Source organism: Oryzias melastigma, linkage group LG5 (assembly GCF_002922805.2).
Source record: "Oryzias melastigma strain HK-1 linkage group LG5, ASM292280v2, whole genome shotgun sequence".
Taxonomy (NCBI): Eukaryota; Metazoa; Chordata; class Actinopteri; order Beloniformes; family Adrianichthyidae; genus Oryzias; species Oryzias melastigma.
In genome coordinates, this window is record NC_050516.1 from 28,502,376 (window position 1) to 28,516,069 (window position 13,694).

The window sequence follows — 13,694 nt, forward strand, 5'->3', positions numbered from 1 at the left end:
TTTGAGGTCAGGACATTACTTTCATGATTTTTCATGTTTTTTTGGTTTTTATGTTTTTTTCATGATTTTGAGGTCAGGAAACGAATGATTTATTTTATTTTTTTTTCCATGGTTTTAAGGTCAGGACAGGACTTTCATGAATTCTTCATGATTTTGAGGTCAGGACATGAATTTCATGAATTTTTCCTGATTTTGCGGTCAGGGCATGAGTTTCATGAATTTTCCATGGTTTTGAGGTCAGGGCATGAATTTCATGATTTTTTCATGATTTTGAGGTCAGGACATAGGTTTCATGATTTTTACATGATTTTGTGATTTTCACGTTTTTTTTATTATTTATTTATTTTGAGGTCACGACATGAATTTTATGAATTTTTCATGATTTTGAGATCAGGACAAGAATATTGTGAATTTTTCATGATTTTGAGGTCAGGGCATGACTTTCATGATTTTTTTTTCATGATTATGAGGTCAGGACATGAATTTCATGATTTTTTTCATGATTTTCTGGTTTTTATGTTTTTTTCATGATTTTGCGGTCAGGACATGAATTTCAAGAATTTTTCATGTATTTGAGATCAAGACATGAATTTCATGAATTTTTCATGATATTCCATTTTTTACGTTCTGTTCTTGATTTTGAGGTAAGGACATAAATTTTTATGAATTTTTCATGATTTTAGTGTCAGGGCATGACTCTCATGAGTTTTTCATGATTTTGACGTCAGGGCATGACTTTCATGATTTTTTCGTGATTTTTTTTTTTTTTTTCATGGTTTTGAGGTCAGGACATGAATTTCATGAATTCTTCATGATTTTGAGGTCAGGACATAAATTTCATTAATTTTTCTTGTTTTTTTTATTTTATTTTTTTTTCCATGGTTTTAAGGTCAGGACATGACTTTCATGAATTCTTCATGATTTTGAGGTCAGGACATGAGTTTCATAAATTTTCCATGGTTTTGAGGTCAGGGCATGAGTTTCATTAATTTTACAGAATTTTCAGGTGAGGACAAGAATTTCATAAATTTCTCAGGATTTTGAGGTCAGGGCCGGATTTTCATGAATCTTTCATGATTTTTAGGTCAGGGCATGACTTTCATGAATTTTGCCTGATTTTGAGGTCAGTATATGACTTTCATGATATTTTTATGATTTTCTAGTTTTTATATTTCTTTCCTGATTTTAAGGTAATTACATGAATTTCATGAATTTTTCATGATTTTGAGGTCAAGACATATGTTTCATGATTTTGAGGTCAGGGCATTACTTTCATGATTTTTTAAATGATTTTCTGGTTTTCATGTTTTTTTTATTGGTTTTGAGGTTAGGACATGATATTCATGAATTTTTCATAGTTTTCCGATTTTTATGTGTTTTTTCATGATTTTCAGGTCAGGACATGAGTTTCGTGAATTTTTCATGATTTTGAGGTCAGGGCATGAATTTCATGAATTTTTCATGTTTGCTCCAATTTTCTTTTTTTTTCATGATTTTGAGGTCAGGACATGATTTTCATGAATTTCTCATGATTTTGAGGTCAGGGCATGATTTTCAAGAATTTTTCATGATTTTAAGGTCAGGGCATGACTTTCTTTATATTTTCATGATTTTCTGGTTTTTATGTTTTTCATGATTTTGAGGTCAGGACATGAATTTCATGATTTTTTTTCCTGATTTTGTGGTCAGGACACAAATTTCATGAATTTTTCATGATTTTCCGATTTTTATGTTTTTTTTCATGATTTTGAGGTCAGGGCATGAATTTCATGAATTTTTCCTGATTTTGAGGTCAGGACATGAATTCTATGAATTTTTCATGATTTATTGAAGTCTTTGTGAACCAGAGCAGATCGGGTCTAACAGCAGCATCTGATTAGACAAATAAGTAATTTTAGTAATATTGTGAGCTGTGAGCTGCAGATTTAAAAAAAAAAAAAAAAGCCCCAAAAAAACAACCTAATACCTCTAAAGAGCAGCAATCAGACAATGAGGATGGGTAACAGCGGAGAAATATGTAAAAAAGCAGAAACTACTTATTTTCCTTTCTCTGTCCTCTGCAGACTTCATGGGGAACCAGAGTCGACCTGTCGAGTGGACTCCATCCCTCCACCCTCCCAACCTAACCCCTTGCCCTTAAATGAAGCCAGTATCCCAGATCCTCCATTCAACCTCCTCCTCACTCCTTTCCAAGCAGCAGCAACGCGGGTCAGCACCAGCATCAGCATCAAGCTACAGCTGACGCCATCATCAACTCATCCACTGAGACTGAATCTCCTGAGGTATTCGGTCTGGGTCCAACATCAGCCGTTTCACCTATGAGACTGAGAAGTGGACGAGCAGCATCAGTGGCCCAAAGTCCTATCCTGCAGCTCCCCGTGGTGCAAGATGCAGATAACCTCATGACGGCGTCCAAACACCTCCTGACCCCCGAGAGAGAAGGAGCAGCCATGGCAAAGGTGATTGAATGACTTTGGGACAGAACAGGCTGACAGAGTCTACAACATGTGGCTGACTGACCTCATTCCTGCCACGAATGAAAGCTTCCCTTCCACACGTGATCTGTCAAAGCTCAACGACTGCACTAGAAAGAAGGTTGTCTCCATATGAAGCACTGATGAAGAGTCGCTTCCTGGATGGGTTCTGTTCATCTCTCACAGAAGCCCCAAAGATGTCCTGTGTGAACTGAACTGGACTGACTTCCGTCTGAATGGCTGAGATGCTCCGACACGCCCGTCACCAACAAACTAGGCCAGATGAAACGCAGCAATGACAAAAAGAAAAAGATGACCCTCTACACCGTGCACAGCCCCCCCTTTTTCCAGCATGCTGCTGCAGACGACCCTCAGCTAAAAGCTGCCCCCGCTCCAGCTCCTCCCCAGCAGTCAGATGTCTGCCACTACTGTAAAAAGCCTGGAAAACTGAGTGAAGAACTGCCCTGAGAAAAATCACAGCAGACACAGAATGGAACAAAGAAATAGAAGATGGAAATTTTAGAAGGCGTCCCAACCACGGTGAGCGTGGCCGTGGACATTTTCACGGCCTCCACAACGTTCATCATTCAGATTGCGGGGTATGGAAGGGGTGGAGCTCTGCATGACACGTCGACACCGGGATCCTCCACTGCAGAACCTGAGGTCATGTATGATGTGCACACACACACACACACACACACCCACTGGGAGCTCCCACACACACACCACACTTTTAAACTTGCTTGTGATTTTTTATCTTACTAGAGTAAATTTTGGGATTTCCTGAAGGAGGTTAATTGATCAAAAATCATCTTCACAAGCTGGAGAAAGTTTGGTTTAAAAAAAAAAAAAAAAAAAAAAACTGACGTACAAGTGAAGGAAGGTGCAGACAAATGATGTACAATGTTGAACATAATGGAAATATGTTTGAAAATGTGGGAACTGAGTCTGAGAAATGAGAAATACAACGAGAAATACAACAGATGTGCAAAGTGATGACTGCTATGAAAGTAACAAGAATAGAAAAGAAAACAGAGAAATTGAAAAGAAAAAGCAAAACCTTAGCTCCTCTTCTCTATCCATTATTACTGACTTTGTAAAAAAAAGGAATTATAAGGTCATTGGGAAAAAGTTAAAAAGGAAGAAAGAAAGAGAGAGAAAGAAAAAAAGAAATTCTGAGGTACTTGCTTTTTTATTTGGTTTATTTTGTTGTTGATTTTGTTGTTTGTTTCTTTCTTGTTTTTGTTTTTTGTTTTTATTGATTTGCTTTTGTTGCCTTTTGCCGGCCAGATGACATATTATTGTTAAAATACAAAGAAAATTAATTGAAAGGCTTAATTGATTTAGTTAAATGGGACAGAGACAATAAGTATTCTTCCTGCCTCCTTTCATTTTCACCAAGGGCAAGAGTATCATGAAAGTTTTTGTTTTAAAAAAAAAAAAAAAAAAAAAAATGAAACTAAAAACTCCCACACTGAGTCTCACACAGAAGAAGTGGGACACTGAGAGGACTGAGCAGAGCAGGCATGAGTACAGGGAGATGCAGCGTAAGGTACCCAGTTGTTTGCACCACTTTAAAACAAATGTGTTTTTCTTTTATTGGTGTTAAACTTTGGAACTTACAAAAAAGAAAAAAAAATGATTTGAAAAGTTGTACAAATATTCTTCAATTCAGGAATATGTTTGGAGAATGAAATTGGAAAGTTATGTCAAAAATAGCTGATTTCATCTTCTGAGTTAACTTTTTATTTATTTTCTTTGATTATATTGTTTTGCTTGTGAATGGCCAATGGGGGGGCCATCTGTACTAAGTATATTTGTTTATATATCCGAGTATTTTGATTTAGCAGGGGCAGACACAAATAAGAACATTTTTCTTCCATCTGCTCCTTTTCATTCTTGAAGTTGTAGGTCTGTGTGATATCCTCTATTTAATTTTGTGTTTTTGATGTTCCTGCTGCTTCACAATAAATATTCAATATAAATATTGTTATACTTTTATGGAGACTTTTGTTGTGTTTTTGTTAAACACTTATTTAATTTATCTTTATGTTAGGCCCCGCACCCCTAGACAAATTGGGGCGTAACATAAATTGGGGGCTCGTCCGGGATCTAAATCCACCCAGATCCCTTTTGAATTTTGTGAAATTAATTTGTACTTGGACATAATTAGTTTTGGTTAACAGTTTTTCTTAATGGGTTTTTGTAATTTTACATTTGGTGAAGTCTGGGACTTCTCTTACTGTTAAAATGAGAGCCTTTTTGAAAACATTGGTCACTTGAGCAGGGAGTTTTCCAACCCTCAGGCAGATCCTTGCTGGTAGTAGCAATTGGAGGTGGTTCAGGTGACGGTGTGGGAGTGGAGGCTGCTGCACTGTTGCCAGTGCCACCAACTCCGATCGGGCGGCAGCAGGTGCGGAGGTTCCTGTTGCTGCAGCCGGTGAAGAGATGACTCAGTTGTCTTGCTCCAGACCAGGGTTGCCTTTGAGGGTTTGGAACTCTCTTGGGAGGAAGGTGGTAGTGAGGCTCTTGCAGGTGCAAGGTCAGGAGTTAGGTAAGCCAGTTCGGCTGCTCCTGACGCCCCTTCAACTCCCTGCTCATCAAACATTTGGAGAACAAGGTGTTCTGTCTGTTTTCGAGAATCTGGATGATTCATATTTGGTGTAGTGTGGCCTCTTTGCCAAATCAATTTACATGTGTGGAGTTGAGACTCCAAAAATCAGTTACCTGCTCTCCTTTCATTCAAACAACGAAAATGTTACTAGGACAGTAACATTTTCAATACATTCGTGTAGCTGTTACCTGAGGCACATTGCCCAGGTTTTTTTTCTAAGGTGAAAATCTGTTGACCAAACTTGTTTAGTTTTGTTTTGGCACACAGTTTGTTTTGTGTTGTGCCAGCATTTGGGTGGAAGTGGCTACCACTTCGTATTTTTTGTGGCTAGCACTCTGTTTTGTGGGTTTCTATGTAAGCACCCTCTTGGGGAAAACCTCTTTTAGGGAAAGGGGTTTTATTTTAAGTAGGGGGGTGTTACGGCTGTGGCCGTATTTGGTTTTCTTTTTGGTCTTGTGGATTTTTGTCAGAGTGGGACTTCTTTGTGTTTTGTGGATCTTTGTTTGTGTGTTTTTCTGTTGATTTGTTTCAGGTGTGGTGCTGGAGGTGTGGTTCCCCATTGGTCGAGGCCAGAGAAGGAAGCCTTCAAAATCACCATGTGGACCTCCAGACCACGAGAAGGGAGCTGGGCTGCAACATGTCTCCACTGCAGCTCAGTGAACTTCTCCACCTGCTTTAATTTGTGCGCACTTTGTTTTCTTTGGTGTTTTGTGTTAGGTCCCACTCTGTGTTCTGTGTTTAGTGTTGGTTTAAATTTAAGTGAAGCTGTAGGGGTGAACTGCCATTTTCTTTAGTAAAGGTTTTTCTCCTGTTTATGTTAGTCCAGGGAGGTTAGTGTTTGTCATTATTTTACTGTTTCTTTTGCAGGTAAGCTCCCTGGGTTGAGTTAGTTGGGGTTTTGTTTGTTGTTTTGGCCTTGGTTCACCCTGAAGCCTTTTGCTTCACTTTTAGTTATTGTTTTGGTGGTTTTGGTCTTTGTAAATAAATATTGTTATACTTTTATGGAGACTTTTGTTGTGTTTTTGTTAAACACTTATTTAATTTATCTTTATGTTAGGCCCCGCACCCCTAGACAAATTGGGGCGTAACAAAAGGAAACAAATAAAAAGAAAGAAAGAAAGAAAGAAAGCTGAAAGTAGAGGTGTCAAAGGCCAAACAAAGAGCTTATGATGACTTGTACACTAGGTTGGGTAGTAAGGAGGGAGAGACTGACCTGTACAGACTAGTAAGGCAGAGAGACAGAGACAGGAAGGACATGCAGCAGGTTAGGGTGATCAAGGATAGGAATGGTAATGTGGTGACAGGTGTCAGTGGTGTAATGGAAAGATGGAAAGAATACTTTGAAGAGTTGATGAATGAAGAGAATGAGAGAGAACAAAGAGTAGAAGAGGTGACGGTTGTGGAGCAGGAAGTAAGAAAGATTAGTAAAGGTGAAGTGAGAGGGGCTTTGAAGAGGATGAAGAGTGGAAAGGCTCTTGGTCCTGATGATATACCTGTGGAGGTATGGAAGTGTCTAGGAGAGATGGCAGTGGAGTTTTTGACCGGGTTGTTCAACAGGATCTTAGGTGGTGAGAAGATGCCTGAGGAATGGAGGAGAAGTGTGATGGTGCCCATTTTTAAGAATAAGGGAGATGTGCAGAGTTGTGGTAACTACAGAGGAATAAAGCTGATGAGCCATACAATGAAGGTGTGGGAAAGAGTAGTGGAAGCCAGACTAAGAGCAGAAGTGAACATTTGTGAGCAGCAGTATGGTTTCATGCCAAGAAAGAGCACTACAGATGCAACATTTGCTTTGAGGATGTTGATAGAGAAGTACAGAGAAGGTCAGAGAGAGCTCCACTGTGTCTTTGTAGATCTGGAGAAAGCTTATGACAGAGTGCCCAGAGAGGAACTATGGTATTGTATGAGGAAGTCTGGAGTGACAGAGAAGTATGTCCGAGCAGTGCAGGACATGTATGAGGGCTGTAAGACAGTGGTGAGGTGTGCTGTAGGGGTGACAGAGGAGTTCAAGGTGGAGGTGGGATTACATCAGGGATCAGCTCTGAGCCCCTTCCTGTTTGCAATGGTGATGGACAGACTGACGGATGAGGTTAGACAGGAATCACCATGGACTATGATGTTTGCAGATGATATTGTGATTTGTAGTGAGAGCAGGGAACAGGTGGAGGTGGAGTTAGAGAGGTGGAGGTTTGCCCTGGAAAGGAGAGGAATGAAGGTTAGCCGCAGTAAGACAGAGTACATGTGTGTGAATGAGAGGAACCAGAGTGGAAGAGTGAGGTTACAGGGAGAAGAGATAAAGAAGGTGGAGGAGTTTAAGTATTTAGGGTCAACAGTACAGAGTAATGGAGAGTGTGGAAAAGAAGTGAAGAGGAGAGTGCAAGCAGGTTGGAATGGGTGGAGAAAAGTGTCAGGTGTGATGTGTGACAGAAGAGTTTCAGCACAAATGAAAGGAAAGGTGTACAAGACTGTGGTGAGACCAGCCATGTTGTTTGGACTAGAAACAGTGGGACTGAAGAAAAGACAGGAAGCAGAGCTGGAGGTAGCAGAGATGAAGATGCTGAGGTTCTCTTTGGGAGTGACCAGGATGGATAGGATCAGGAATGAATACATCAGAGGGACAGCACATGTTAGAGGTTTTGGAGATAATAATTATTGCGTCTTTCCTTTTCTTTTTTCCTTCATTGATAAACATACAGCATCAGCGTGAACTTGACACAATCGATTGTTAAGCCCATTTGGATCCCTTTTTCATCCAAACATTCATCCAAACATCCACATTCCGAACAAAGCAGGGGGCAGTAACTTCAGACAGTCCGCATATTCATGTTTCGCAGCATTGCGTAACACAGCCTCGAAAGCTTTCCGCAGAGGACCCAAACCTCTGTAAACCAGCGATCGTTCCCAATGAACAAACAGCAGTCAATGTTTAAGCTGACATCGTTCCACGGGTAGCCTACAGCTTCCATGCGCAGATCCACAGGTGGGCTTACCTGGCTGTAGTTCACTTTGACAGCGGCTCCGCAAACTGTTTGACAGCCAGCGCCTACCTCGGTACTTGCTCCGATGTCCGTGTGACTAAATTCTTTTCTGGTACTCCAGATCTCAGCTCCGCTTGCTTGGTTTCATGATATTTGTATTTGATGCTCATATTTTTTGTTGACAAAATGTAGCGACTGCATCAAAAATCCAAAGTCGCTGAGAGACTGACGCTGGGTCCGGTTATTGTATGACGCGCCAAACAAATGGATTTGAATCGGGTCATGCTTTGAGCCTTTTATTAATGACCAAAAAAGTAATTGAACTTAGGATAGCAAGAAAGATGGTCAAAAGGCAACAAAAAGTGACAACTAAAGCGGGTTAAAGCGGTCAACAAAAAAGGTGGCAACCCAGCTCAACCTCTCCCGTCTAACTTACAGGTGCAAAATCAACAGGTAAGTTATAATAACTCAAAATGTCTCCACCCACAAACATGTGATCCACCAGGTGATTGCCTGCTCAATATGACCGCATACAATACTAAACATGAAGCAATGAACTGAACAAAAAATAATATTCATTCACCTTCATTTATAAACAGTAGTTTGATTCATGGCTACTACAGTATGTTTCTTTTATCGTTCCCTTTGATATTTTTCCTGTTTCCTGTGATCCTTTGTTTGTTTCTTATTATCTTCCTCTTTGATGTTTTTCATGTTTTCTTTAATATTTCTCATACTTTTTTGAACTCTACCTTTGACATTTTTCAAGTTTCCTTTGATCTTTAGTATGTTTCTTTTATCTTTCCCTTTGATGTTTTTCTTGTTTCCTGTGATCCTTCGTATGTTTCTTATTGTCTTCCCCTTTGATGTCTTTCATGTTTCATTTGATATTTCTCGTGGTTATTTTGAACCCTCCCTCTGACATTTTTCAAGGATCCTTGATCTTTTGTGTGTTTCTTTTATCTCTCCCTTTGATGATTTTTCTGTTTCCTGTGATCCTTTGTGTGTTTCTTATTATCTTCCCCTTTGATGTTTCTTATGTTTTCTTTGATATTTCTCATGATTTTTCGAACCCTCCCTTTGACATTTTTCAAGTTTCCTTTCATCTTTTGTATGTTTGTTTTATCTTTCACTTCGATGTTTTTCCTGATTCCTGTGATCCTTTTTATGTTTCTTTTTATCTTTCCCTTTGATGATTTTTCATGTTTTATTTGTTATTTCTCCTGACTTTTTTCACCCTCCCTTTGATATTTTTCAAGTTTCTTCTGATCTTTTATATGTTTTTCTTTCATCTTTCCCTTTAATTTTTTCCTGTTTCCTGGGATCCTTTGTATGTTCCTTATTATCTTCCTCTTTGATGTTTTTCATGTTTTCTTTGAATTTTTTGTATGTTTCTTTAAACTTTTTGGATGTTTTTCCTGTTTTCTGGAACCCTTTGCATGTTCTAATGATCTTTACCTTTGATATTTTTCATGTTTTCTTTGATATGTCTCATGATTTGTTTAAACTCTCCCTTAAACATTTTTCAAGTTTCTTTTGATCTTTTGTATGTTTCTTATATCGTTCCCTTTGATGTTTTTCCTGTTTCCAGTGATCCTTTGTATGTTTCTTATTATCTTCCTCTTTGATGTTTTTCATGATTTCTTTGATATGTCTCATGATTTGTTCAAGCTCTCCCTTAAACATTTTTCAAGTTTCTTTTGATCTTTTGTATGTTTCTTTTATCTTCCCCATTGATGTTTTTCCTGTGTCCTGTAATCTTTTTTATGTTTCTTATATCTTCCCCATTGATGTTTTTCATGTTTTCTTTGATATTTCTAGTGATTATTTTGAACCCTCCCCTTGACATTTTTCGAGGTTCCTTTGATCTTTTGTATGTTTCTTTTATCTTTCCCTTTGATGTTTTTCCTGTTTCCTGGAATCATTTGTATGTTTCTTATTATGTTCGCTTGATGTTTTTCATGTTTTCTTTGATATGTCTGATGATTTTTTTAACACTCCCTTTGACATTTTTCAAGTTTCCTTTGATCTTTTGTACGTTTCTTTTACCTTTTAATTTGAATTTCCTTTTTTTAGTTATCCATTGTATGTTTCCTATTATCTTCCTCTTTGATGTTTTTTTATGTTTTCTTTGATATTTCTCATGATTTTTTAACTCTCCCTTTGGCATTTTTCAAGTTTCCTTTCATCTTTTGTATGTTTCTTTTATCTTTCCCCTTGACGTTCATCTGTTTCCTGTGATCCTTTGTACGTTTCTTATTATCTCCCTTTGATGTTTTTCCTGTTTCCTGGGATCATTTGTATGCTCCTTTTATCTTCTCCTTTGATGTTTTTTATGTTTTCTTTGATATTTCTCATGATTATTTTTAACCCTCCTTTTCACTTTTTTTAAGTTTCCTGTGATCTTTTGTATTTTTCTTTATCTTTCCCTCTGATGTTTTCCTGTTTCCTGTGATCCTTCGTATGTTTCTTAATGTCTTCCCCTTTGATGTCTTTCATATTTTCTTTGATATTTCTCATGATTTTTTTAACTCTCCCTTTGACATTCTTCAAGTTTGCTCTGATCTTTTGTATGTTTCTTTTATCTTTCCTTTGATAATTTCCTGTTTCCTGTGATCCTTTGTATGTTTCTTAATATTTTCCCTTTGATGTTTTTCAAATTTTCTTTGATGTTTCTCATGATTTTTTGAACTTTGATATTTTTCAAGTTTCCTTTGATCTCTTGTATGTTTCTTTTATCTTCCCCTTTTATGTTTTTCATGCTTTCTTTGATTTTTCTAGTGATTTTTTTGGAGCCCTCCCTTTGACATTTTTCAAGTTTCCTTTGATCTTTTGTATGTTTCTTTCATCTTTCCCTTTGATGGTTTCCAGTTTCCTGTGATCCTTTGTATGTTTCTTATTATCTTTCCCTTTGATGTCTTTCCTGTTTTCTGGGATCTTTTTTTATGCTCTTTTTTATCTTCCCCTTTGATGTTTTCATGTTTTCTTTGATATTTCTCATGATTATTTTGAACCCTCCAATTGACATTTCTTAAGTTTCCTTTGATCTTTTCTATGTTTCTTTTATCTTTCCCTTCTTCTTTTTTTCTGTTTCCTGTGATCCTTTGTATGTTTCTTATTATCTTCCCCTTTGATGTTTTTCATGTTTTCTTTGATATTTTCATGATTTTTGAACCCTCACTTTGACATTTTTCAAGTTTCCTTTCATCTGTTGTATGTACCGTACCACTGGACTGGCAGACTGGGGTGGTCGTTTCCCTTTTTAAGAAGGAAGAGTCTATGCCAGGGTACTGGAGAGGAGAGTCCGTCCGATAGTCGAACCTCAGATCCAAGAACAACAGTGCGGTTTCCGTCCTGGTTGTGGAACAGTGGACCAGCTCTACAGTCTCTCCAGGGTACTGGAGGGTTCGTGGGAGTTCGCTCATCCAGTCCATATGTGTTTTGTGGATTTGGAGAAGGCATTTGACTACATTCCCCGTGGTGTCCTGTGGAGGGTGCTATGGTAGTATGGGGTCCGGTGAGCCTTACTCGGAGCTGTCCGGTCTCTGTATGACCGGAGCAGGAGCTTGGTTCGCATGGCCGGCAGTGTCAGACCTGTTCCCGGTGCATGTTGGACTCCGGCAGGGCTGCCCTTTATCACCGGTTCTGTTCATACTCTCATACTCTAGGCGCAGCCAGGGGCCGGAGGGGATCTGGTTTGGGGACCACAGGATTTCATCTCTGCTCTTTGCAGATGATGTTGTTCTGTTGGCTTCATCGAGCCAGGACCTCCAACATGTATTGGAGCGGTTTGCAGCCGAGTGTGAAGCGGCTGGGATGAGGGTCAGCACCGCTAAGTCTGAGGCCATGGTTCTCGACCGGAGAAAGGTGGTTGCCCTCTCTCGGTGGGTGGAGTGCTCCTGCCTCAGGTGGAGGAGTTTAAATATCTTGGGGTCTTGTTCACGAGTGAGAGAAGATCGGAGCGTGAGATCGACAGGCGGATTGGAGCCATTTTGCGGTCACTGTACCAGTCCTTTGTGGTGGAAAGAGAGCTGAGCCACAAAGCAAAGCTCTCGATTTACCGGTCGATCTTTGTTCCAGTACTCACCTATGGTCATGAGCTCTGGGTTGTGACCGAAAGAACAAGATTCCGACTACAAGCGGTTGAAATGAGTTTTCTACGGAGGGTGGCTGGGCGCTTCCTTAGAGATAGGGTGAGGAGCTCAGTCACCAGGAGAGAGCTCGGAGTAGAGCCGCTTCTCCTCCGCATCGAGAGCAGCCAGTTGAGGTGGCTTGGGCATCTGATCCGGATGCCTCCTGGACACCTCCCTGGAGAGGTGTTCCGGGCATGTCCCACTGGGCAGAGGCCCCGGGGAAGACCCAGGACACGCTGGAGAGACTATGTCGCTCGGGTGGCCTGGGAACGCCTCGGGGTCCCCTGAGAGGAGCTGGAGGAAGTGGTCGGGGAGAGGGAAGTCTGGGCATCTTTGCTTAGACTGCTGCCCCCGCGACCCGGTCCCGGATGAAGCGGAGGAAGATGGATGGATGGATGGATGGATAGAAACACTTTGCTGTGGAGTAACTGAAACACAACTAACGGGTCATAAAGATAAAGACATTGATAATCAGACGTGTCTTTCATGCTAGCTAGCATTATCCCAAATGAAAAGTAACAACGGTATTCACATGTAATTTTCAGCTTGTCCAAAACTCAGCTGCAAGCCTCTTAACAAGAACCAGGAAGAGGGAGCACATTACACCAATTTTGAAATCTCTGCACTGGCCCCCTGTCAGCCATAGGATTGATTTTAAGATTATTTTAATTGTTTATAAGAGTTTACATGGTCTTAGTCCTTTTTTTATATCAGATTTACTTTTAGCTTATGAACCTCCTAGAGCTCTCAGGTCTTCAGATGCGGGCCTGCTAGAGGTCCCTAGAGTCAGGACAAAAACCCATGGCGAGGCCTCTTTTAGATATTATGGGCCTCGTCTGTGGAACAGCCTGCCTGAGGATGTGAGGGCTTCATCCACTGTTGAGGTCTTTAAAAAGAAACTGAAGACACATTTATTTAATTCAGCTTTTAAGTAGATCGTATTTGGGATTTAGGATTTTACGTGTTATTTTATTGTATCTTAGTATGTATTTATTTGTTTTATGCCATTTACTAAAGTTTTACTTTTTATGTATTAACATATTATATTTTATAACACTACATTATAGCTGTTTTTATACTTTTATACTTTATCTGTTTTATATTTTGTCTATTTTATCGTTTATACTTGTATACGAGCGTCTTCTCACTCTCGGCTGGGGTGTGTGTGTTCGGGCTCATGGGGATGGTCCTGCTTGTCCTCTGGCCTTCCTTGTTCTGTGTCCCCTGAGCTCCCTAGCTTTGTGTGCCCAGTTGGGTGCACTGGGCCGGGGGGCTGGGGGCTTTGGGCTGGAGGGTGCGGGGGATGACCGGGACGTCCTCAAGTTGCCTAGATGCTGACACTCCAGCCAATAGGAGGACAGGGTGGACAGCGCCTTCAGGTTATTCCTTTGTGATCTGCTTGCTTTTCTATTTTATCTGTTTGTTTGTGTTTTTATTATTATGAGGGGCTTATCTTATTATATTATTGCATGTGTGGGGTACAGTTTTTCTTGTA

General features: G+C 39.8%; 1 protein-coding gene across 1 annotated transcript in view; it reads left to right on the top strand.

Moving 5' to 3' along the window:
* prdm2b (PR domain containing 2, with ZNF domain b) overlaps positions 1–13,694 on the top strand; it is a 75,539-nt gene that overhangs the window by 22,680 nt on the left and 39,165 nt on the right. The gene's annotated exons all lie outside the window — the stretch shown is intronic.